The 27,993-nt window shown below is 41.9% G+C and overlaps 1 long non-coding RNA gene across 1 annotated transcript; it reads left to right on the forward strand.

The window, feature by feature from the left end:
• Positions 1-317: 317 nt before the first annotated feature.
• Positions 318-27,993, forward strand: LOC140333357 (uncharacterized). The gene is made up of 3 exons (XR_011921341.1): positions 318-569; positions 15,047-15,121; positions 26,826-27,993. It is a non-coding gene; the product is annotated as an uncharacterized lncRNA (long non-coding RNA).

Consider the following 27,993-nt stretch of genomic DNA (forward strand, 5'->3'; position numbering starts at 1 on the left):
GAAAGACGGCGGGGATGTTTTCAAATGTGTGACTTTGTGTTTTGCATTTGTTTGAAACCAATAAACAAAAAGAAAAAGACAACAACATCTTACTTAGATTTTCTTTTAATTCTGCCCCCCAAACTGAATTTTTTTGAACAAAATAAATATATAAATATGAATATACAAACTTTAAAATATAAAAACGTTTTAAAAACATATGTACATCTTTTTTAACAGAACAATTTTTTTAGGGGGGGGTTTAAAACCTGTAGCAACTGGGCATACCCTGTGGAGGGGCCACCCTTAGCTGACGCTCTACAGCAGACATCCTCCTGTGAAGCCAATACAGGCTATCCCGTCTACTTCCTGGTGGGCGAAGAAAAACAAAGAATGTATTAACTGGAAGAGTTTGTGAAAAACATTTAGGAAAAGTACTGTCCTTGTAAAAACCAAACAAATTAACTAGAAACTTACCAGGGGGATCTCTGCGATCTCGTCTGGGTGGGGATGGAACCTCCTCAGGGCTGGCTGCCTCCATCGATCTTGAACTGGCTGTCTATGTGGAAGGAGACAAAAAAATTAAAGAGGTAAGTACTGAGCGAATGTAATAGTATCATATGCAGCTAGTTCTTAAATTGCGCAGTGCTGAAGAATGCAAGTTATAACTCATCAAGATGTGACTGTTGTTATGTTTACACCGAGTAAAACAAGAAAGAAAGCTGATTGCTGGGGCCAAGGCAGGTATGACAATGGAACTAAAGTGATGCAGTTTGTTCACAATGAAGGTTGTGGGTTTTCACAAGGAACAAACTAGTCCCTTGCTTAGTGGCTAGTCATACACTCATAATGATACTTATTGGAGCTAGGCCTAACAAACTATATCCTAGTTTATATTCATGGTCCTAAAGGAATGTTCAAAATATATAAAATATTGAAATACTCACATTCAGATGAGGAACTTGTGTCCTCTGAAGGAGGTGGTGGCAAGGCTGCTCCAATAGCTGTAGATGAATATAAACACCATAAGTAAAAGTTGGTTGGCCGGACTAAAGTAGATGTTTGTATTTTAGTCAAGGATAACAGATTAATGCTTACTAACTTCTAACTGATACTTTTGGCAAAAATTGGGCTTAAACATTTTCCAGTAAGGTACAACTGAACAATTCATGACTATTTTTATTCATGCTAGCCAACAACCTAGAAAGAACCTTCATATACAGGATTACATGAAATCGAGGTCGATCTTTGAATTTGTAAGTAAAAATGGTGAAAGTAGTGTGTGAATGTGTATTTGAAAAAGCAAAAGAAGATTGGAAGGTTAGCTTACGGGCAATGTCCTTGACCTTGGGCGCCTTCTCTCCCTTGTCTTCAGAGGCAGGCTCTTCCTCAGTGGGGTGCTCCCCTTCCATGGTAGGCTCCTCCTCCGAGGTGGGCCCCTCCTCTGTGGTGGGCTCCTCCTGCAGGGTGGGCTCCTCCTCTGTGGCAGGCTCCTCCTCCACGATGGGCTTCTCCTCCACGGCGGACAACCCCTCCACAGCGGATGACCCCTCCTCTACGTGCTGTGGGATAGCCAACCACCTAGATGGGCGCTCTACAATCAGCAGCCAGCGTGATTGAGAGTTGGCTGTAATACAAAAACAGAAAAACACACACAAACATCCAAAATTAATAAGGGTAATACAATCCAGGAAGTGATAAACAAACAGTTCTAAGGGTAAACAATACTTACTTTCCACAACCCAATAATATTCTAAAACACCGCAGCTTAACAAGAGGAGAAGACAAAATGCAATACTTACCAGACAGGATGGGGTCCCTCACTTCCTAGAGGAAATCCGGTCTCCTCCCCTTCAGGTCGCTCCAAACATGCTGGATTTGGTTCACTGTTGGCCACGTACCTGAAGGGGTCCATAGCCTGTCTGCCAGCCTCTCCACAACAATGCTCCACAACAATGCAGCGCTTGGCATAAATGGACAGCTGCTGATCATACCGCCGCATAAGCGTTGTCTAAAGAAAAAGATAAGCAAAATGTTATTTATTTTTACAACAATCACCTCGTAAACACCCAAAAATATAGATGACTGATTGATTTTCTGGTGCAAATTGACATAGTTTGTTTGCAATTGTGAACTGTTACTAATGTGTGTAGATGTATATATAGATATGTATGTGTATACTATTACTAAGAATTCCACCACACAAAGCTAAATCATAGCTACATCATTGTAAACAAAATAATTGGGCTTCTAGATGCAAACTCTCTTAGCCCTGTTTAAGTTTGAGTGAAGCATAAGTGCCAGACATCCATACAATCTAGGTGAAAAATATAGGCACAGTTGCGTTATGTCCGAAAATTCAGCACATGTGTATTTATTTGGTTGCCACAGGAAAAACAACAAAAAAGGGGAGAAATACAAAACACACTATCTATGTGAGATGGTTGAACTATGTGCCTTCCCAAAAATCTGTATTACGGTCTCATCTATTTAGAGGACATTCTCCCAGAAGGCTTCCACTGTCCTCCTGACAAAGAGAATTTCCAGCATTGCCTGATAGGTAGGAGGCCAATTAGTGCTCTTCAAATGATCTACATAGGATTGAGCTTAGTGGGGTAGAATCATGAAGATTTTTCGGCATCGTATACACACATGTGAACATACACATATGTGCATGTACATAGTTGTCAACAGCCAACTTGAGGTTGGTGGAGCTGTCACTCCCCCTTATAGCTGTGCTGTGGCTTCTATATAAACAAAATACTTGGGAAAATATATCCACTCTGTGGGCATGTGTAATGACATAATCGGCACAGTGTGATAGCTGTGTGTGGGAATGCTGTATGTCATATTCTGCAGCCTTACAACTCTGGCCCTGATTTATCACTGCGTGTATATACGGGCCAATATACGAGGCACATTTCCACGAGCTGGTTCCGGAGCCAGAGAGAAGTGCTAGTACACTCGCCTTCACTTACCAGACTGAATCTGGCTTGATAAATGAGCTATGAGGTTGAGAATATGCAAATTAAGGTGATTAAGTGGCAGCTGTGCAATTCAGGAGGATCTGTTAGGCTGGCACTGGTGATGCCAAAGCAATTATTTAGCGCACACCTGCCCCTGTTCTGTGTGCATCCACATTCCATTACAGGTGATTACATCTACATTACATTACATTTTAATCTTGACTGCTTGACTTTTTTTTGGTGTTACATTTTTTATGTTACATTATACTAATTCACAAAATTGCTTCATTTATACTTGCAATGTTGCAGTTGTTGTTTTCCTAGTTTTTTATTTGGTTGCAACACTGCAAACTAATTTATGTCAAGATGAATACATACTAAAAAGCACTTTATAATCTGTTATCACACAATAGTATGAATGTCCAAAAATAATGGCATCAACCATTTTGTGTTTGAAATGCAATATTTTAATAAAGGATTGTTGGCAAAGATGTTCTAATACATGTATCAAGGAACATTTAGTGATTTTACTTGTGTGTGTATGTCAAAATACTTTTAAATGTATCCTGATACATATTCATTTTCATTTTGATTAGTTAAACTGGGCTGGTTTGGGGGGGGGGGACTATTCAAGAAACTTTGGTTGTCCAGCATGAGTTGATGTGACATTTAGTACTTTTTCTAATTGTTAGCTTCATTTGTTGCTGCAATGTTTTTGTGCCTAGTTTATAATTATGCTTTCTGTTGTTTAGCAATTCTTCAGCAATGTTTGGACATTGTATCCCCAATTAATTAGTACAAATGTATGCATATCTTCCACTACAAACTGCTACCTGACCCTCCTTGTTGCCTTTGTCCCATTCTCAAAGTCACATTGTCATATATTGGTATTTAAATGTATTATGTACATATTCTTTTTATGACTATTTTGTCCTGGTTTTTCTGTTGGTGCACTCTGGCTCGATTACCTCTTTAATGTCCCAGGTATTACCATGGTGTATGCACAGATTGTGTAGGACGCAGCATACAATGATGACTCACGCAGCTTTCCAGGGTGCGTAGAGCAGTTCACCCCAGGCCGTGCCAAACCCAGAAACCATGCTTTTAGCAGCCTGATGATGTGCTCCACAACCCCGCAACTTTTATGCAGACCCTTGTTGTAATTATGCTCTGCTTCTGTCCAGGGGTGATGCACAGCTCTCATAAGCCATAGAAGCGGCCCGTATGATTTGTCACCTGTTAAAAGAGCAAATTACACTGCACTGTGGGTGCAGTGTAACCCTAGAGTTTCTTAGGTTGCAAAGGTTGCTAAGGGTTGTGCTCTCAGGTCAGTTTAGTGCTTTTTGGTTGTTAGGAGCAATTGTTACTACTGACTACCACACTAACATACTGTGATCTGTGGACATAGTAATTATAGTAGGGCTTTCGTTAATATCTGAAAGTTAGCTCAAGGGTTCCCCCATGGTCACAATATTGGACAATATTTATAAACTATTTTCTAAATTATATATTAGCACAAAATATTACATATATACAATCCAGGTAATAGCTTTTATTCAGACAATGCAAGGGGACTTTGAGGTGTACGACTGCAACTACTTAGCAACATAATAGGTGTTTCTTATGATTTAACTACTGTTAGTTGTAATACAGTAATGACATTATACATTACCTATTAACCAGCCCTCAGGCATTTGGCCAGAGTTGAATTTTTGGTAGAGGCCGGTCTAAAGGAGGATATAGGCATCATGGCATGATCCTGGGAAACCTGTGCATGCACTCATGATTCTACTTGGCATCACAGACTTCTTGTACATTCAGCGAATGATACTGCTTCCGGTAGCGAAATTAGATTTCCTGACGTTTTGAGGCCTGAATTGCCACATGGGTGCAGTCGATGGCACCCAAAACATTAGGAAATCCTGCTCGCCTAAAGAAATCCATCCTTTACATTCCTCCACTCCTGAGCTGTTGGAGGGAAGTGAATATATAGTGGGACAAGGTCCACAATGGCATTTATGACCTTCATAAACACCCTGGAAACTGTAGGCTGGCTCAGTCCACAAATTAAGGCTGAAGTTGTTTGTAAGGAGCCCCAGCCTAATATATACAGAGTTGCCGGGAGCCGCGTCATTCTTGACACAACCTGGCTTCTTCTTGTTTTGGGAGTGATGTTGAAGGCTGCTCCTCAGGTTGTTGCTGCTCCTCTTGTGCAGCAACCCAAATAGTTGCAGTTGTTGCCACAACAGCACTAGCCAGTAATATAATTTCATCCATGTACTCCATAATCACCAAGCCCACAATCCCCGACCGCTTAGGTGCATATTTCTGACGCGTAAGCGCACTCGTGTACTACTGCACACATACCATAGCTGTCTGCGCGTAACATTTATGTCCACGTGTGCATGCACTGCATGCCTATATATTTTCACAGAACGTCTTACCCCTTCTGCTTGCAACATTTGATAAGCTGTTGAACCCAAAAATAGATTTGTGTCAAACACATCAAAAAAATATATTTAAGGTAAGAATCCACCATTTACTTTATTCCTCCCAAATTTGTTTTGTTTGTTATGCCATGGCTGGTTTTCTTTTTTCCTTCTAGGACCATGTATGGCCTAAGGCCAACCACCAGCACCACTGCTGGCAACATCATCAGCACCACAACCAGCACCAGCACCACTGCTGGCCCGGGGCATTCTTGAGAGCTGGGTACTTGGCAGGCGGCATCAGTAACAGCATGAGGAGGAGGCGGTGGGCCCTGAGAAGGAGCAAGGGCGGCATTAGAGGTTGAGGCCATCACCTATATGGACAGTTTCGAAGCTGTAGCTATTGAAGACCTGAATGGATGAACAGGATTCCAATCTGTCCCTACCTACTATGTAGCGAAACCACATTAAAGGAAACAGGTTTAGCAGAATCAAAGGGGAAAGAAGACCCTGTTGAGCTTGTGTCTAGTCTGGCATCTACAGCTGGGTACTGGGCAGTGGTCATGCGGCAGCAGTAAGAGCAGGAAGAGTAGTCGGTGGGCCCTGAGACGTGTGGATGGCATTGTTAACTGTCATCTAGAGATGGGTACTGGGAGGAGGAGGCCGTAGGCCCTGAGACGGAGCAAGGACAGCATTAGTGGTTGAGGCCATCACCTATATGGACAGTGTAGAAGCTGTAGCTCCTGGAGACATTGCTGTGTAGGGGACTGCCTTTTCCTATCTGCCAGCTGTAATTTTGTAAAATGCGGCATGGACAGGGTTGTTAACTGGCATCTACAGCTGGGTACTGGGTACTGGGCAGGCGGCAGCAGTAACAGCAGGAGGAAGTGGTAGTGGGCTCTGAGACAAAGTGTGGACGGCATTACTAACTGGCATCTAGAGTAGGGTACTGGGCAGGCGGCAGCATCAGTAACAGCAGAAGAAGGAGGCGGTGGGCCCTGAGACGAAGTTTGGACGGCATTAGTAACTGGCATCTAGAGTTGGGTATTGGGCAGGCGGCAGCATCAGTTAAAGCAGGAGGAGGAGGAGGCGGTGGGTCCTCAGAAGTGTGGTTGGCATTGTTAACTGTCATTGAGAACTCGGTACTGGGAGGAGGAGGCGGTGGGCCCTGAGACGGTGCAAGGACGGCATTATTGTTTGAGGCCTTCACCTATATGAACAGTGTAGAAGCTGTAGGTCCTGGAGACATGCTGTGTAGTGGACTGCCTTTTCCTATCTGCTAGCTGAAACTTTGTAAAATGCGGCATGGACAGCTTTGTAACTGGCATCTACAGCTGGGTACTGGGTCCTAGGCAGGCAGCAGTAACAGCAGGAGGAAGAGATGGTGGGCTCTGAGACAAAGTGTGGACTGCATTAGTAACTGGCATCTAGAGTAGGTACTGGGCAGGCGGCAGCATCAGTAACAGCAGAAGAAGGAGGCAGTGGGCCCTGAGACGAGGTTTTGACGGTATTAGCAAGTGGCATCTAGAGTTGGGTACTGGGATGGCAGCAGCAGTAACAGCAGGAGTAGAAGGGCGTGGGCCCTGTGACGGAGCGTGGACCACATTAGAGGTTGAGGCCATCACCTCTATGGACAGTGTAGAAGCTGTAACTAATTGAGACATGAATGGATTAACAAAAATTACACTTTCCATACCTACTAGTCTAGACTATCTAGTGAAACCATATAAAAGGGAACGGGCTTGGTGGAATCCGCAGGGAAATACATACATTTTTTATCATTTGTGGATATTTAGCAAGTTCTATCACAGTTAAATATCTGTATTTATTTCACATAAATACATACATTGTTATGGGTTTTAGGATACATACCAAGTGCTATCTGAATAAAATTTCTGTATTGTTTGGAAAAAAATATATAATTTTTTATGGTGTTTTGGATAGATACAAACTACCAAGTGCTATCAGAATTAAATATCTGTATTGTTTGTAGAGAAATACATCAATTTTTTTGGCATTAGAGATATATAGCAAAGTGGGATCAGAACTAAAGATCTATTTTTTCTGTAGAGAAATATATAATTTTTATAGTCTTTTGGATCGGTACCAAGTGCTATCAGAATAAAATATCCAGATTTTTGGGAGAGAAATATAGAAATTTTTATGGCTTTGGAGATATATAGCAAAGTGGGATCAGAATGAAATATCTATTTTTTGGAGAGAAATTCCAAACTTTCTATGGGTTTTAGGATAGGTACCAAATGCTATCATAATAAAATATCTGTATTTTTTTTTTAATAGAAATACAGAAATTTTGAGGTTTATTTGTGATAGATTGCAAGAGGTATCCTGAAATATACTTCTTGTAATATATCAAAAAAGCCAGAAAATTTTCTATATTTATCCATAAAAAATACAGTTATTTCATTCTGATAGCACCTGCTATCTATCAAAATAGCCATAGAAAATCTGTATTTCTCTCTAAAAAATACTGATATTTAATTATGAATCATAATTAAATATCTGTATTTTTTGGAGTGAAATGCATTAAATTTTTATGGCTTTTTTGATAGACAGCAAGTTGTAGCCGAAACTAAATATCTGTATTTTTTTTTTTACAGAAAACAGAACTTTTTCTGTTTATTTTGATAGATAGCAAGTGGTATCACAATTCAATATCTGTATTTTTTTACAGAAATACTGAAATTTTTCTGTTTATTTTGATAGTTTGCAAGTGGTTTCAGAATTAAATATCTGTATTTTTTACATAAATACAGACATTTTTATGGATTTTTTTTTATAGAAAGCAAGTGGTAACCGAATGAAATATCTGTATTTTTTACAGAAATACATAAATGTTTCTGTTTGTTTTGATAGATTGCAAGAGTTATCATAATTTATGCTAACTCTGGCAATCTATCAAAATAAACAGAAAATTTTCTGTATTTCTGTAAAAAATTACAGATATTTTATTCTGATACCACTTGCTATCTATAACAAAAGCCAAAAAAATTCTGTAAAAAAATACAGATATTGAAATCTGATACCACTTGCAATCTATCAAAATAAACAGAAAAATTTCTGTATTTCTGTAAAAAAATTGAGATGTTTCATTCTGATACTACTTGCTATCTATCAAAAAAGCACTAAGAATTTTCGTATTTCTGTAAAAAAATACAGATATTTATTTCTGATACCACTTGCAAAAAATACAGATATTTCATTATGATACCACTTGCTATCTATCAAAAAAGCCATAAACATTTCTGTATTTCTGTAAAAAAATAGAGATATTTCATTCTGATACCCCTTGCAATCTATCAAAATAAACAGAAAAATTTCTGGATTTTCTGTAAAAAAATACAGATATTTCATTCTGATGCCATTTGCAATCTATCAAAATAAACAGAAAAATGTCTGTATTTCTCAAAAAAAAAATACAGATATTTAATTCTGATACCCCTTGCAAATCTATTATTATTACACAGTATTTATCTAGCGCCATCTTATTATGCAGCGCTGTACAAAGTCCATAGTCATGTCACTAACTGTCCCTCAAAGGAGCTCACAACCTAATGTCCCTACCATAGTCATATGTCATTAATGTAGTCCCAGGTATTTTTTTTTTTTTTAGGGAGAAGCCAATTAACCTCACTGCACTTTTTTGGGATGTGGGAGGAAACCAAAATACCAAGAGGAAACCCACGCAGACACGGGGAGAACCTGCAAACTCCATGCAGATAATGTCCTAGGAGGGAATCGAACCTGGGACCTAACGCTGCAAAGGTCAGAGTGCTAACCCCTGAGCCACCGTGCTGCCCAGCATCAAAATAAACAGAAAAATTTCTGTAAAAAAATACCGATAGTTAATTCTGATACCACTTGCAATCTATCAAAATAAACATACAAATTTCTGAATTTCTGTAAAAAAAATACAGATATTTCATTCTGATACCACTTGCTATCTATCAAAAAAGACATAAAAATGTTTGTATTTCTGTTAAAAAAATACAGATATTTAATTCTGATACCACTTGCTATCAATCAAAAAAGACATAAAAATTTCTGTATTTCTGTAAAAAACAGATATTTAATTATGATACCACTTGCAATCTATCAAAATAAACAGAAACATTTCTGAATTTCTGTAAAAAAAACTACAGATATTTATCTCTGATACCACTTGCAATCTATCAAAATAAACATAAATATTTCTGCATTTCTGTAAAAAAAATACAGATATTTCATTCTGATACCACTTGCTATCTATAAAAATAAACAGAAAAATGTCTGTATTTCTGTATAAAAAATACAGGTATTTTATTCTGATACCACTTGCAATCTATCAAAATAAACAGAAACATTTCTGTATTTTTGTAAAAAAATACAATTATTTCATTCTGATATCACTTGCAATATATGAAAATAAACAGAAACATTTCTGTATTTCTGTAAAAAGAAGTACAGGTATTTCATTCTTATCCTACTTGCTATCTATCAAAAAAGCCAGAAAACTTCTGTATTTCTGTAAAAAAAATACAGTTATTTATTTTTGATACCACTTGCTATCTATTCAAAAGGACAGAAAAATATATGTATTTCTCTACTAAAAAAAATTATATTTAATTATGAATCACACAGCTCCATCACAAGTGATATAGACCTCAAAGTAGATAGAGGCAGAGGGCCCCGAGGGAGGTGCTTGGTAAAAAAAATTAACCAGTTACACAGCTCCATTGCAAGGTATAGACCTCAGAGACAGAGTAGAGGTAGAGGGCAACTAGGGGGAGGAATAGAAGGAGATGCCGAAGGCTGTGAACGTGCTCTTCCCATCAAGGTGTCAGCAGGCCGTGCAGCAGTTGACGACTAATCAGTACTCTCTGCAGAGGGGGTGTTGAAGTCATTGCCGATCCAAGCCTTATTCATTTTAATAAAAGTGATTTGGTCGACATTTTCTGCGGAAAGTCGAATCTACTTGTCACTCACTACGCCCCCAGCTGCACTGAATGCTCTTTCAGATAACGCACTTGCGGCTGGGTAGGCAAGGATCTGAATGGCATGTTCTGCCAGCTCCGGCCACTGCTCAAGCTTAGATACCCAGTAGCCCAGTGGGTCCTGGCTTTGCAGGTTGCAGATGTCCCATGCAGAACTCAGGTATTCCTGCACAATGTCTGACTACCGCTGCTTAGTGTCATTGGCAATTGCTGCACGACTGGCAGCTTGGTCCTGCTGAAAAAAGCCTGCATGGTTTGGCTTAGATGACCACTACCGCTGCAATCCAATAGTCGTCAGTCTTTGTTTTTATGTGTTGTATGCGTAGATCTTTGGCTATGTACTCCTGCATGAAGGCTGTGATGTGGCTAAAACTACTCACAGCTGAGGTAATTCTGGACCCACACTCCTGTGGGTCGAGCAGCAGCACAGGGTCATCCTCCTCCTCCGCCTGGTCTTGCCATCCATGGAACATGCCGCCTTGTGTTTGGGTGGATGGATGCCATGTACCCTCATGGATGCCGTGTAGGCCTGTGAATATCAACCGCATGGCCTGAATAGTAAGGCCAGGCTAAATAGAGGAAGAGAAATGATAACAAGCTGCAGCTGAGACCAGGGGTGTGGTCATTACCAACAACAACCCTGAAACAAGTGAAAGCAAAGAGACTGTCAGATAACCTCACGTGCAGCCAGTCTCTCAGATTTTCTGAACTCAGTCACGGGAGGGTGACAGTGAGCTGTATAAGAAATAAATCTTCGCACTCCATGCTTGCTCGACCAACTGTTGGTTGTCAGGTGTACTTTTCCAGAAACTGAGTGCTGCAGGGCCATGAACACATTGCTCTGCACGTGTTCATGCAAAGCAGGAACACATTTTTTCTGCAAAATACTGTCACTTAGGCATAACGTACTGTGGGTTTGCGCAAAGGAATGAGGAACGGAACGCATTGGAGTCCACCAGCCGGTAAGGGGGGAGCTCTAACGCAATCAGCTGTGCAATTGCCACATTAATTAGCTTTGTTTTGGGGTCATTTGGGCCATATTTCCTCTTGCACTCCATGGCAATGATGCCTGGTCTTGACTGCTAGCAATGCAACAAACAGCAGCTGATCTGCGTTGGAGATCCTGCTCACCGCTGGTGGAGCCTGAAAAAGGTAATGCTCGGCTACATGCCCTATTCAAATTGCTGGCAGCAGCACGGGTAACTTTGGTGGCAGAAGGAGGAAAGGCAGCGGAGGAAGATCGAGCAGTTTGAGCTTGCTTCTTGGCCGGAGGTGGTCGCACAGAGCTCAGTGCTTTGACCCGGTGTTCCTGCCACGTTACACTCATGCAACTTGTTCCAAGTTTGTTTGTGTTTTTGCCTCGTTTCAAGTGTTGAGCACACAGTTTGCAGATGACCATAGTGTTGTCATCACTATGGACATTAAAAAATGTCCACACTGGTGAACATCTAACTGGGCCGAAAAAGTGCTCTGGAGCTGGTGCTCGTGGAGGCGGTCCGCGGTTGTTGAGGCATAGCTGTGGTGACAGCTTCTGACGAATTACGACTATGACTTGCCTCACTGGTACTTGAAGAATGCAGAGTGTGGGCAGCTTTTACTCTCTTCCTCCCTCTACCCCTTTGAGGGCGCTCTGCAACCTCCTCCTCCTCTTCTTCCTCCTCCTCTTCTTCCTGCCTATGATGATCTCCTTGTACGCCCCATGTCGGATCAAGGATATCATCATCATCATCAGAAGAGACAGTTTCCCTATATGTGCCGAAAGGAAGCAGCAGCCTTTTAGAGCAAATTTGAGTTGGATCGTCTGGCTCAGAGTGTTCAGGTGAAAAGTAAGTGGGGGTAAAGCCTGTGAACTGACTCTCTTCGTCAGATGAGTGAAACCACTGAGAATCTTGAAGGAATGCTTGTAGCTCCGCCTCTCCAACCCCTCGGTGGGACTCCTCTACATACTGCTGTACACGTGACTTTCCAGTGGCTGATGAAGAACTAAGAGGGACAGGTGTATCATGGACTGTTTGGGACACCTGTAAGGCCTGTGTCTGGGACTGGGATGAAGAGGGGGTACAATCACTTGACCCAGCGTCGTTGGTTATTTACGGTTATTTGGCTTTTTTACGAACGATTTTTTGCCCAATCGATCGTTCGTCGTTCGTTTTGAACGATAAAAATTGGAAGTGTGTATGCACCTTAACACACTGACTATCTATCTATCTATCTACCTATCTAGCTAGCTAACAGTAAAACACTTTACCTATCTGATTACAGTAGATTTCAGGACTGCACCAATACAGTACAATCCCACAATTTATCTGACTAATAGTGTGAGTATGACACAGTCTAAGTAAAGCACTTTTTTTTACTTTGAGAAAGCAAGCCAAGCAGCACAGAAAGGTTGTGATGCTAGCAAATCTCTGTCAGGAGTGGTAAATGCAGGCACGCCCTGGCCTTATATAGGCCAATGGCTGCTGTGTGGGATGCAGTGACAGACAGCCAATCAGCTGCCTGCTACAACAAACATGGAGGGGAGCATCCCTGCTGTTATTGGAGGGCCCTAGGCATCATGGGGGAAATTCCTAAACATTGTGGGAGGGTAAAATTTGGGGCTTCGAATCCAGCAAAATTCAGGTTGGGTCCACCCGAATTCGAACGGTCATATTCGGGTCGAACATTAGGACGACCCGAATTCGAACAACAACACTACTTTTAACCTCCTCAGCCTTCAAATTCTGTCCAAATTTCTGTGCAAAAAGCATTAGAATTTTTTTGCATGGAAATTTATTTTACATTGTAGGCTATAATTCTTAGGCATAACTCTCGAAAATATGTCCAATAGTTAATAAATTTAAATAATTTATATAATGATATATATATTTTATGAAGATTTCTTTGTATTGGACTCAATACAGCTATTTTGTATTGAATCCAATACAAAATTATTTGAATTTCCCACTGCCCTGCCCGCACCGACGTCATGGGAAACCCCGTTTATCTCGGCTGTTCACTTTGCTTCTGGAGATCAGAGAGAGAAGACGTTTCCCCAGGACCTGTGGGGACCAGAAGGATGATGGGGGGACGACAATGGAGCAAGGTAAGCGGGGTTTTTCATAGCTTAAAGCGACTCCGAGTGTGACTGGGGATTACCGCTTTTGTCATCTAAATCCACCCTGAGTCACACTCGGGATTACTGCTAGGGTGGTTAACATGTTTTTGGTGCTGCCTTACTTTGGAAATGTCTGCCTGCTTGTTAAGTAAAAATATAAACTAGACTCCAATTTCTGCCTGATTGTAAAATTTCGGGTTGCATTAGCTAATTATTTTGGACTTTAGATATGTGAAGATTTGCTTACACATTCATTCATTTTGATGTCATATATCATGTGCCTTTCTGGAACATCACTGTCTGCTGGTTTGTGGTTCTGGAGAGTTTTCACGGGCTGCATCCACTGTGGAGGTAGGCAAAAAACTGGTCCATTTGTATTTTTATTGGGATGGGTTGGGGGGAATTAACATTTCCCTCACTCAGTGGCAGATTGGCCATTGTGAGAGTGGCGGAGTCAAGGATGTCTGCCCCAAGCTCCACTAATTTGGGACAGGTCCTGATTGAATCAGTTCAACAACAATCGTCCACTTTGGGTGCCTACATTTTCCGAGTTGACCATCTCTGTAACATGTTAGGTGAATCCCTGGGCCAACAATCTCAAGTAATTCAGGCAGTACTTCACATGCTGGGTTTGAAAACCCCAAGAGCTCCTGCAGGCTCCCCCCCCCCCGGCTCTTGCAGGCCCCCTGGCTCCTGTAGGCCCCCCAACTCCAGCAGGCCCCCTAGCACCTGCAGGTCCCCGGCTCCTTACTGGTCACCGGCTCCAGCAGGCCCCCCGGCTCCAGCAGGCCCATCTCCAAACACCAGATCCCAAGCAATCCAGGCTGTTGAGGTGACGAGCAGCCGGGCTGTTGAGGTGCCCCGCGACCGTGGACGTGGCCAGGCTATTGAGGTGTTCCCCGCCTGCAGCCGTGCCCAGTCTGGCCAACTTTGATAGGTGGATGCCGGTGCCAGGTGAGACATTATTCCTGTCTTATTCTTCAACAAAGTAACATCACTAAATGTTTTCAGGACTCCATGACACCGACTGTATTTTTTTGAGTTATCCTGCGTGAAGACATTTGTTTGTATAAGCTAGTCTAATCTCTATTTTGTGTTTTCCCAATGTCCACATATTAGTGTCCCTCACAATTATTTAACACTTTACCTATATAAATTTCTTTGTATGTGGCCCAAGTATGACCAAATGCATTTTGTGCTAGCTATTCCCAGAAAAATGTTAAAGTTTGTAAATGTGTGGAAAAGTGATTCTAATCAAGTATGATGTCTCAACTCAATACTCTACTAGTATGGTTGAAATGACCTTAAAAGGTAAACATTATTTACCAAAACACAATTGAATTATTGTTCACTAAATGAGCAAAAAATCTAGTTATGTCTCGGGACTAAATCTGGCACACCTCACTTGCCTCTAGGAGATAAATGTGCTTGCTAATTGGACAACTACATTTCTGTTGTTTAAACTGACATACTAAGTTGTGCAGCTGTGTATAGTATTCAAAATGTATTCTCCACTGATGTTACAATTACATGTATCTTGAAGAGGACATATCTAACATACCTAACTATGTTACTTTTAAGGTCACATGATAGTCTGTAAGAGATGACCAGAGAGGAATGCAGGAATGGTGGAAACTCTGCCAAGCTTCCAAACAGGTTGGTGTAGGATAAGAGCATGTCAGATATTTACTGTTCAAACAACTATTGTGTAAAAACTGTTTTTTTTTTAATTTTGTAAAGGAGAACAATGGATGTCACAGTAGGATGTAGCTTTTTTAAATGTGTGGATTTGTTATTTGAAAAAAAATTGCTTTTGTTTTTTAGAAATTTTTGGTGGGTTTTATCCCCCCCCCCCCACCACACACACAACTGATTTTTAGTAAACAAAACAGACATCCTCCTGTGAAGCCAATACTGGCTATCCGGTACACTTCCTGGTGGGTGAAGAAATAACAAAGAATATATTAACCAGATGAGTTTGTGAAAAACATTTTCAAAAAGTACTGTCCTTGTAAAAACCAAACAAATTAAACTCGAAACATACTAGGAGGATGTCTACGATGTCGCTGGGGTGGGTCTGGAACCTCCTCAGGGCTGGCTGCCTCTATCGATCTTGAACTGGCTGTCTATGTAGAAGGAGACAAAAAAATTAGAGGTGTAAGTACTGAGCGATTGTAATAGTATAATATACAGCAGCTAGTTCTTAAATAGCACAGTGCTAAAGAATGCAAACTAGAACTCATCATGTTATGACTGTTTTGTTGTTTACATTGAGCAAAACAAGAAAGAAAGCTGATTGCTCGGGCCAAGGTAATTATAGCAATGGAACTAAAGTGATGCAGTTTGTTGTCAATGAAAGCTGTGGGTTTTCACAAGCCACAAACTTGGCTATGTGACATTTAACCTTTGGCTTCTGTTAAAAGATGCCTAGACATGAAGCTAGTCATACACTCATGATACTTATTTGAGCTAGGCCTAACAAACTATATCCCAGTTTATATTCATGGTCATAAAGGAATGTTCACAATATATAAAATATAAAAATACTTACGTGGCATACATACAGATGAGGAACTTATGTCCTCTGGCGGAGGTGGTGGCAAGGCCGCTCCAATAGCTGTAGATGAAAAATAAACAACATAAGTAAAGGTGGGTGGGCCAGACTAAATTAGACTTTTGGAAGTTTTGTCAACGAGAACTGATTAATGCTGAACTTCTAACACATACTTCTTCTCCAGCTCCTGGGCAACCGCTAACCGCCTGTACAATCAGCAGCCCCCGCTGGCATGATGGAGAGTTGTCTGTAATAACAAAAACAAACATCCCAAATTATTAAAGGTAATAAAATATAGGAAGGGAAAACCAAACACTTTTAGGCTAGACAATACTACTTTCCACAAACAACAAACAAACAACAAACATTCTAACAAGAGGAGAAGACAAAATGCCAAACTTACCAGACAGTATGCGGTCCCCCACTTCGCGGAGCAAACCGGTCTCCTCTGCTTCAGGTCACTCCAATTGTGTTGGATTTTTCCCACAGTTGGCCGCGTACCTGCTGGGGTCCAGAGCCTATCTGCCAGCCTCTCCAGAATCTGGCGCTTGGCATAAATGGACAGCTGCTGATCGTTGCGCCGCATAAGCATTATCTAAAGAAAAAGATAAGCCAAATGTTAGTGATTTTAAAAACAACCAAACACCTCTTAAAAAAAAAGATAACTGATTGGTTTATTTATTTTCTGGTGCAAAGTGACATAGTTTGTTTGTAATTGTGAACTGTTTGTTAATATTGTGTGTAGATATGTATGTGTATTTGAGTGAAGCACAAGTGCCATACATACATACAATCTAGGGGAAAAATATTGGCACTGTTGCATTATGTCCGAAAATGCAGCACATGTGTATTTATTTTGTTGACACAGGAAAAACATCAAAACAGAAGATAAATACAAAACAAAATAGCTATGTGGGACGGGCCAATGATGTGCCTTCCCTAAAATCTGGATTGTGGTCTGATCTATCCAGAGGACATTCTCCCAGAAGGCTTCAAATGTCCTTCGGACAAAGAGAATTTCCAGCCTTGTGTGATAACTGGAAGGGTTTTTCGGCATCGTATACACACACACATACAAATATGTGCATGTACATAGTTGGCAACAGCCAGCTTGAGGTGGGTGGAGAGCACGGCTGACATGCCTCCTCTACCCAGCTCTCATCCGCCGCTCTAATCCATTGAAAAGACAATAGATAGGCCGCTACATTCTCAGCTGTCATCCATGCAGAGGATTCCAGCTGCTGATAAGAGCTGGGCAGTGAGCACAGGCTGTCCCTCCCCCATTCTAGAGCTGTGCTGTGGCTTGTAAATAAAAAAATACTTGGGAAAATATATTCACTCTGTGGGCATGTGTAATAACATCATCGGCACAATGTGATAGCTGTATGTGGGAATGCTGCATGTTAGATTCTGCAGCCTTTACAACTCTGTGTACAAGCAAAAAGGACCCTCTTAGCTACTAGTCCCAAAATATATATACAAAATCACAGTCCACCAGATTTTAAGATTTTAAGATGATAAGGTGATCACAATTTAAAACACTCTAGAAATTCCTACATTGGGAAGATTTGTCCAAACAAAGTGTGCAGAGGAGTCCTTAATTGCAAAAGTGGACCCCCGGGCCCACTTACTTACATAGCAAAGAGCAAGTGTCCTCCACTTGAACCTACATTTTCTGGTTTATGCACCCCACCATTCCAGATAAATTGGGGTTCCTTAAAATGTAAAAAGCTCAAAAGCTCTCTTACTTTTTCCTGGCCCCAGCACTCCCACGCTTCTGAAGATGGCGCCGCGACACGGCAGACCGCATCATCATCTGCACATAAAACACAGGAGTCGCCTCTGCATACGAATACCACATACCACATCAACGAGTATCTCCCTCAGTATCTCCCCCCTCAGCACAGCAAGAGTTATGGGGGGCCCTGGATACCGCTGTAGGCATGACCGGGAATGCTACTTTGCAGACAGGCCTTATAGGGGGAATAGAGTTAGAGCACTATCAAGCAGGAGAGTCCTCACTATCTACAGCAACTCTGAGTGATGTTATTGTCACTCAGACACTCTATTCAACAAAATTTAAATTCTATGTTGGGCAAGTTTAACAGCACGCTTGATGGATTTGATGGAAACAAATCCACTATATGGAATCTAAGTTGGATGAATTCTATCAGGCCCACAATGATTTAGTTGATGCACATCATGGTCATGAGGATGAGATAACTTGGCTTAGATCAAAAGTGTCGGACCTAGAGGACAGGTCTAGAAGGTATATTATCAAAGTGAGAGGAATACCGGAAACAGTAGCACAAGGGCACTTGATATCTTGTGTCCAATCCATGTGCCAAGTATTGGTGCAACTGGATCTTACAATTGAAAGGGCGCATAGAATTCCCAAGCCAACCTTTCTATCTGCGGATGTACCCAGAGATGTTCTAGTTCGTATGCATTTTTTTCATGTCAAAGAAAAAGTAATGGCTGTGGCAAGGAAGGCGGCCACTCTACCGGAGCAATATCGCAATGTACAACTCTTTGCAGATTTGTCAGCCTTAACGATTCAAAATCGTAGGAAGCTTGCACATCTTACAAAAATTTTGAGGGAAAAGCAAATTGTGTATAGATGGCGCTTTCCGACTAAGCGATTGATTTCCTATAAAGGGAAATTGCACCTAGTGTTATCTGTGGAAACAGGGATGAAACTTATCGAAAGTTGGAATTTGGGCAACATTAATCTTTTGACAAGCTCACCTAGATCCCCAAGAAAAGTGGCTCATGAGTGGACCTGAAGCCGTCTGGAGTGATTATTTTAAAGAAAGCCCAGTAAAGGCTATGTTCTGGCTTTTCGCCTGATTCACGTGAATGTTCTACCAGGTTCTGGTTTTGCCCAATTCACCTGGTTCTCAACCAGGGAGACTTTCTTTGTTCTTAAAAATTCTTTTATTTTCAGTATGTTTTGCCAGTTCTTTTTTCGTTTTCACAAGGGAGCATTTAACACATGATCTCCTCTTTCCCTTTCCCTCTCCTTTTTTATATAAAAAATAAATGGAAGGCCAACAGGTGCCAGGCTTTTCTGTGTATGCAAATGTCACCATGCTGTGGGGTCTCAAAAATTGAGAATGGGCCCTGATTTTCATTGCGGATATCCCCATACAAGATGACATGTTTTGTGTCCCTCAAGGTGAGGGGCCTGAATAGCCCATTTAAAACAGCGTTACTGCAAAAGGAGATTCATCGTTTAAAGAGAGATGTACTTTTTGCCCAGGAAATGCATCTTCATAGTACTTTGACGCCCAAATGGAACATCAAGTCATTTTCTAATGTCTACATGGCAAGCATCCCTAAAAAGAAATGCGGAGTTCTAATAGCCATCAAGGACTCCTTAATCTTTCAACATCTAGACCATATTGTAGACGGGGAGGGGCGATATGGTATTCTGATTTGTAAATTAAAGTCTGAGCTTTTCACCTTAGTGAATGTATATGCGCCAAACTACAATCAACAGTCGTTTCTCAAGAATTTACTTAAAAAAGTTAAGCAAGGAGCGTTAAGAATCGAAGGAGATTTTAATATGACCCCATATTACACTATGGACTCTAACTCCAGTGCTAAGAGGAAACATAGAGACCTGCTAAATCTTGTGACTGAATTTGAACTCCATGACGTGTGGAAATGCCAGCATGGATCTGAGAGGGATTTCCCTATTTTTCTTCTACCCATCTCTCCCACTCGCGTATTGACTTTTTTTTGAAGGATTTTTGGTCTCTTCCGCATTTCAGCTCCTCGGCTATTGGGAATATAACTTGGTCGGACCATGCACCAGTGTCGGTTACATGGGGAAAACAACCATTGCGACCAGATAGACTGTGGAAGTTGAATACTTATGTTATGGACCACTCGAAGTACCAAGGGACTTTTGCACACGATCTAGAGGTGTATTTTTCTGTAAACGATACGGTGGACATTGATCCATTTAGTCAATGGAACGCCCATAAGGCGTACATGAGGGGAGTATTCATTGAATATTGTGCCTATGAAAAGAAATGCAGGACACGCCAGATTAATGAGTTGCTGAAATTTATAGAGGGGCAGGAGGAGGTAAATAAGAGATATCCCTCTCCTCAAGTATCAGCAAGTTTGGCGAAAGCCAGATTGCGACTTCAGTCATTGAATCATATGTTAAGAGATTGAAGGCTACCCATTATTCATTAGGGAATAAACCGGGGCCACTTTTGGCTAGGAAAATAAAGATTTGCAGAGCCAATCCCATATTTTTTCGGTGACTGACCCTGTCGGCAAAAAGAGTTTGTTTAGTCCTCAGGGGAGTGCGGAGGCCTTTTGTAACTACTACAAAGGCTTATATAATTTACAGGATGACACCAGTATGTATCAACCAAACGATATTTCTATTAGTAATTTCTTAAATGCCATTTCACTACCCACAGTAACGGCGGACCAGCTACAATTTCTATCTCAGCCCTTTATGGCCTCTGGAATAGAAACTGTCATCAAAACACTACCGAATCATAAATCCCCGGGGGGTGACAGATTTTCAAATCAGTACCATAAAAAATTAGTATCAAGCTCTCTCCATACTTAGCTCAAATTTTTAATAAAGCAGCCATGTTAGGGATCTTTCCAAAAAAAAAAATGCTCAAAGCCGTGATTATCACATTACCTAAGGAAGGCAAATATACCACTCTCACTACCCAGTATAGACCTATCTCGCTGCTAAATTCAGACATAAAAATCTGCGCTAAGGCCAAAGGCTCAGTTATCCCATATATAGTTCAACCCGACCAGGTGGGCTTTGTTAAAAACAGACAAGCTCCTGATGGCACTAGGAGACTAATTAAGATCATACGATATGCCGAACTACATAAATGTCCTTCTCTGTTGTTTTCTTTGGACGCAGAGAAGGCGTTTGAAAGAGTACGTTAGGGATACCTATCAGCTGTTTTAGACAAATTTGGTTTTATTGGGTGGATCAAATCAGCTATTTTATCTTTGTATTCTGTACCCATTGCAACGGTGTTTATTTAATACAACTAATGGGACACGCCAACGATGCCCATTGTCCCCGATTATCTTCACTTCATTAGTGGAACCCCTTGCTGAGCGAATACGTTTAGACTCTGGAGTGCAGGGCTTGTGTATCACAGGGAGGGAACAAAAGATTAGCCTATTTGCTGACGACATTATGCTGGTTTTAGCAGATCATCCAACCTCCCCGAAGACAGTTCTAGATTTCCTACTGCAGTATAGCAGGGCATCCCACTATAAACTGAATATGACTAAATCACACATATTGCCACTCAATGTTAAGCAGGATATGCTGGCTAAATTACGCTCTGAAGATTCCTCTTTTTTATGGGAAAATGAATCTATCTCTTTTTTGGGGATAAAATTGACAGTGCATTCTCACAAATTATATGATTATAATTATAAAACATTCTTATCCTCTTTGCCAGTGGAATTAGCAGGCATCAAGAAACAGGAGAAACTTGGAATCATGATATCACTAAAATATGGGTTGAGATGGAGCTTCAGTTTCTTAATTGCCCTAACCTCCAGTGGCTGTTAGTTGCCATGAAAATGGGACACCAGGCCCCTAATAACACACGTGTCTATTCAAGTGACACTTCAGATTTGGGAAAGTTATTTACTTTACGCACCATCCATGCACAACACTGTATCCCTGACCCCTGATTTGCGAATTTTGGAAATATTTATTCCGCATCTTAAATTCTCTTCTTGGAGTCAACCGGATATCAACAAAACTAAGGATTTATATTTTTTTCAGAGGGTTAAATAATGTCAATCTTTGCAAAAGATCTATGATCTCCCATCAAAAGAATATTTCACATATCTGCGAATTAGGCAAAGTTTGTTACAAATTATTATGTATGCTGTAATGCGCCTGGGCACACAAACCACAGCCAACTCCAAATGTCCTTTTATCAAGTTTTATTATTGTCATAAAACAAGACAAGGGTTAAGTCCGATAAACGTAGTACAGAACGGTAGGGCAAAAGCAGGTCAGGAACATTCCGAGGTCAGGGCAGGCGGCAGACAAGAATGGTCACAAACAATCCGAGGTCAGGGCAGGCAGAGTTCAGGCAAGAGTCAGGTTTCAGACCAGGTCGCTATGGAAATGACAAACGGGATTAGCATAAACCAACACAAGAACGCACCCAAGCACACTGTGTTCACAGAGGCTTATAGCAGGCAATGGTTGTCAGGACAGATTCTCCTTAAATGGCCAGAGTGACCAATGACCTCGCACCACCTGGCACCATTTGATTGGAGATCAGATGAATAAATCAAAATATCATCAAGATACACAACCACAAATTTACCCAGAAATTCTCGGAATACATCATTCACAAATTCCTGGAAGACTGACGGGGCATAACACAGACCAAAGGGCATTACTAAGTATTTGAAATGCCCATCCCTGGTGTTAAAGGCAGTCTTCCATTCATCACCCTTCTTAATGTGGACAAGGTTGTAAGCCCCCTTCAAGTCTAACTTGGTGAAGTATCGGGCACCATTGACCTGAGTGAACAGGTCATCCATAAGGGGCAAAGGGTACCGATTCTTTACAGTGATCTTGTTTAGGCCCCTGTAATCAATACAAAGTCTTAACCCACTATCCTTCTTCTCCACAAAAAAGAAGCCAGCACCCGCAGCGGAAGAGGATGGCCGGTTGAAGCCCTTCTTTAAGTTTTCTTGGATGTATTCCTTCTGGGCCTTTATCTCTGACCCAGTGAGATTGAACAAATGACCCCTAGGGGGCATGGTACCCGGGAGTAACTCAATGGGGCAATCATAGGAACGATGAGGTGGGAGTTTGTCAGCTGATCGGGGGCAGAAGACATCAGCAAACTCCTGGTAAGGCTCGGGCAGTTTTTTTTAACACCCATTTAAGGGCCCATACTGGCATTACTGGAGTCAGGCATCTAGCCTGACATTTGGTTCCCCACTGAATGATTTGTCCCAACTCTGAATTAATGATAGGGTTATGGGATTTCAACCAAGGGAGGCCTAGAATCAGGGGGGTTTTTACCATCCTGATCACAATAAGGTGGTCCAGTAGGTTACCATCTGCCCCGGAGTCAAGAAAGGCCATGACTTGGCGGGACTTCCCATTCCAGGATAGGGTAGCCCGCACCAGGATGCGTCAAGTAGACCAAGCCAACGGGTCTGAGAGGCTCCCTTCTGCACCCCCGATACACTGGAACCTTTCAGGTCCTTTGCGAGGGCATGTCCTTGTCCTGTGACTGGGATCGCCACAGTAAAGACAAAGTCCACCTTGCAAACGCCGATTGCGCTCGGCGGGGGCGAGTTTGGATGACCCAATCTCCATGGGTTCTCCCAGGTCAGGCATAGAGAATGGAAACTTCGCAGGTGGTGAGGCGTTGGAAGTATTCACCAGAGGTCTAGGTTTCAACTGAGGAGGAGAATGACTCCTGGTTCTACGGACGGCTTTTTCTAGACACCCTTCCCGGATCCTCCGGTCAACACAGATGGACTGCTGTATCGCAAGATCCAGGGTGGATGGAGAAGGGAGACCCAACAGCAGGTCTTTGACTTGATCGCTGAGACCTTGACGGAAGCGATGGAGTAGAGCAGCGTCTCCCCAATGGGTACACATGGCCCAGCGCCGAAATTCTGCTGCATATTCTGTTTCAATCAGTTTTATTAGGTTTTCAGAGAAATAAAAAAAAATAACAGGTAAACATAACAAAGGGTGTTCAATTTGGAATATGAGATCGGGGTTTTCCCTGATGACGTATCTATGCGGGGATCCAAAACACAATTAAAGTCCCCACCCACAATTATAGATCCCTCGGCAAACCCTTTCAGTAACTCTAAATATTGAGAAAGGGCCGTTGTGGGTTGGTGATTGGGAGCATAAAAAGAAGCCAATGTAAATTTCTTATCCCAGAGAGAAATTTTTAAAAACAAATACCTGCCCTGAGAATCAGAGCGAGAATCTAGTATCTGTACTGGTAACGATTTATGAAAAGCTTTAGAAACTCCCTTAGTTCTAGATTCAGGATTGGAGCTATGGTACCACAGGGGATAATAGCGATTGCAGAGAGAGGGAAGTCTAGTGGAATGAAAGTGGGTCTCCTGGAGGAGTAAGATATTCACCCGTGCTTTGTGTTGAGCATATAACAATTGAGAGCATTTGTTCGGGCTGTTTAGACCCTTCGCATTAAGGGTACGAATTTTCAAAGCATTTGCTGGGGTATGTACCGAGGACATTAGGGGGAAGGGGCACGGGAAGGGGCACAAGACGGGTGAGGCGGGCTAAAACCTCGACCGTGGGGTGAAAAAACTAAAGCGGGACCCCAAAGGTCCCAGGTCACTGCCCAAGAGGGCAGCAGGCCTATGTGGGGAAGTGTCTGCGAGTGGCGGGGCAAGGCAAACAAGCAATCAGAAACAAACATGTGTATCCCGCCTGGGGGAACCCGCAAGACCATAAATAATGTATAAAATAAGAGCAAATTCTTAGCATTTGCCGAATATACTAAACAATTAGAAACAACATCCCAGGTCCCATAATAGGGCCAACTAGGGAGGCGAGTATAGCTCGTGCGCCCCAAACATAATCAACCATAGGATCTAGAGGGCATTCAAGAATAGCAATCTGACAACTAGCAGAATCTGCAGCAATAAACACTAGAGAAATAACGCTCAACATAACTACCAGTATGGAGGAGTCCCACCGTGGAGGAAAGACGTCTTGCACAGGATCGGGTGTAGTCCGATTGTGCTAGGCAGCATAGGCAAGGCTCCAATAGCTCAAATGCCCTCCAGAAGCCTTACTGCATATCAACCACAATTAAAAAAAACAAAAAATAAAAATCTAGAGGACCATAAATAAAAATAACATTAACATATAGTAAGCAGCGCACTGGGTTCCTGTCCAAAGTAATTTGGTGAAACTGGGATGCTATATCCCATGTGCCATGAACTGGGTTAACTGGAGAGGCGAGAGCAATATAGCCTGTGCACCCCCCCAGTGGGCCCAAAACATAATGAAACACAGATTAACAGCAGGAAAAGCCTCAGTAAACACATAAAGATCGCTGAACATAGCTACCAGTTCATGGAAAGTCCCATCGTGAAGGAGAAAATTCCCAGACAAAGGCGGGCCGTGTACTCAGCCAGGCACCGCTGGATTTCCTCCATTAGGGCTGGATGGTGTGTGAGTGGCCCGCTATACTGTAATGCGCCTGGGCACACAAACCACAGCCAACTCCAAATATCCTTTTATCAAGTTTTATTGTTGTCATAAAACAAGACAAGGGTTAAGTCCGATAAACTTACTACAGAAGGGTAAGGCAAAGGCAGGTCAGGAACAATCCGAGGCCAGGGCAGGCGGCAGACAAGAATGGTCACAAACAATCTGAGGTCAGGGCAGGCAGAGTTCAGGCAAGAGTCAGGTTTCAGACCAGGTCGCTATGGAAATGACAAACGGGATTAGCATAAACCAACACAAGAACGCACCCAAGCACACGGTGTTCACAGAGGCTTATAGCGGGCAATGGTTGTCAGGACAGGTTCGCCTTAAATGGCCAGAGTGACCAATGACCTTGCACCACCTGGCACCATTTGATTGGAGACTAACTGAATCCCCTGCGGCCGATTGGCCGCAGGTAATTCAAACTAACTATGTCCCGCCCCGTGGCAAGGCAGCCGAGGGCCACGCCCTCGGGGGGTACAAGAGGCATGCGTGGTAGCGCTCGCTCCTCTTCCCACAGCACCCCTGGGACTTGCACTACTTTGCATATCCAAGGGAGTGCTGAGAACAGGAATTTCTGTAAACACGTCCATAGAGATGCAAGGGTTGCCGCCTGGCCGAACCGTAGTTTGGCCAGGACGGATCCCTCCGCCTGCAGAGAGAGACACGCTGTGAGCAGGGCAGCAGCCTCGGCCATGCTGCCTGCTGCAGCGGCGTCTCCCTCTGCGGCTGGGATCCCCAGGGACGCCGCGGGCTCGCAGGACAGGTAAGTTCCTTACATATGCTAGACTCCCTGTGGAAAGCTCCATTTATGGCTATTTAACCAATCCTCATAAGCGGCAAAAGAGATACCTAAGTTTTACTCACTGTACAGCTCCAATCTGGAATTTGAAAAAAAACAAACAATGCATAAACGGGAAAATGATCTTAAATTGCAATTATCGAATTCTGAGTGGTTAAACTTTCTGATGGTTATGTATCATTACTCTAGATGCGCAGATCATTGGGATTTTTTTCAGAGGGTTCTCAACCATTAGTATTTGACTCCAGTAAAGATGGCACATTTCTCCACTTCAGGCACTAATGTATGTTGGAGGGAGTGTGGCGATCTTGGCACTTTGCTACACATTATGTAAAATTCTGAAATCAGATTTTTGTGCTGATGTCTGATTTGGCGGGATGTTCCATGCAGGCTAATCCGGGTATGGCGATACTACATTTACACATGGACAAGGTATCATTGAAAGCAAGACCGGTGGTGATACACGTTCTTTTAAGTGCCAAGTTGGCTATTGTACGAAAAAACAAAAATATAGAAGTACCCAAGCTAACTGAAGTGATTTCCGATATAAATGTACAATGTTCATTTGGAAGAATATTTGCATTAGCTCAAAGGAGATATGCTGTTTTTTCTAAGACCTGGTAGGCTTGGTTTGCCTACTTTAAATGTGCTATTGATACCCATTTTTGATTGTGTTGATGCAGGAATCTTAATGTACGAGTCCTAGTAAAAGAATGTTCTCTATGCTCTTTCATTCTTTCTTTCTTTGCAGGATGCAGGAATCCTAATGTACGAGTCCAGGCAAAAGATTGTTCTCTATGTTCTTTTGTCTTTTTCTCTCTTTTGTTCTTTGGATATCTTTCTTTTCACTACTATTTTCTCCTTATTTTTCCTTATTTTTCCTTTGACAATGCTTTAGCTTTGGCGCCCGTTGTTTTGATGGTCAAAGTACACTCCCAGTAAATTTAATAGCTTGACAAGATGTTGCAATTTTTAGATGTTAAAGCTGCCCTTTGCCAAGATAAAAACATTTACACTTGCTGATATTTAGCTTGATTCCTGAGCCTGTACAAAAAATGTCAATGTTTAGTACTGCCCTGCTGAGAGCAGCCTCTGTGGTACAGAGGACAGTAACATCGTCCATGTATGCACAAATTTTGGCAGACTAACCACCACCCCCTGATATAGGAACTACCTGGATTACCTTCTTCTTTCTTAAAGATGACAGAAGTAATTCCAAGGCACAGATAAATAGAAGAGGAGAGAGAGGGCGTCCTTGTTTAACTCCGGACTTGAGTTGAATGTCATCCTATAGGAAGCCATTGACTAAGACTTTGCTAGAAACTCCACTGTAAAGACATTAGATTTGGTTATTAGTGTAACAGGAACACCCACTTTTTTTAACACTTTCCACAGATAGATATGTGAAACTTTATCAAACGCTTTTTGAAAGTCGAATGTGTAAGTTGTAAGTAACATTAATTTCTCTCCTCTAAGTTGTGGTTCGCTGCATACCCTGGTGAAAGCACAGTAAAATTTAAATGAGAGAAGGACAAACACAGGGTATTTTTGGAAGCAGCAATGTATTAATCCGTATGGATAAAGCATGTACAATGTTACAATTCACAATAGTACACGTATCAATTATATATATATAGAACGTTGCCACCTAATTTTCAGTGAAATAGAGTATAAATACTGGACATTGATTCCTAGGTGCACATGAGCTAAATGGGAAAAGCAAGTAGATATCCTGTCCCGAAGCGTTTCGCCCTATATGGCTTTCTCAGGGGACTTGTGGACATCAAAAGTGCAACTGTATGCGAAAGACAAACCATGTATTGACATTTAACTTCATGATATAAGGCAAGCAAATATACAATTGTATCACAATATTGAAACATACATACATTTTCAAATAATTCTTTTTGTGTGTCCAA

Source organism: Pyxicephalus adspersus, chromosome 6 (genome assembly GCF_032062135.1).
Source record: "Pyxicephalus adspersus chromosome 6, UCB_Pads_2.0, whole genome shotgun sequence".
NCBI classification, from domain to species: domain Eukaryota; kingdom Metazoa; phylum Chordata; class Amphibia; order Anura; family Pyxicephalidae; genus Pyxicephalus; species Pyxicephalus adspersus.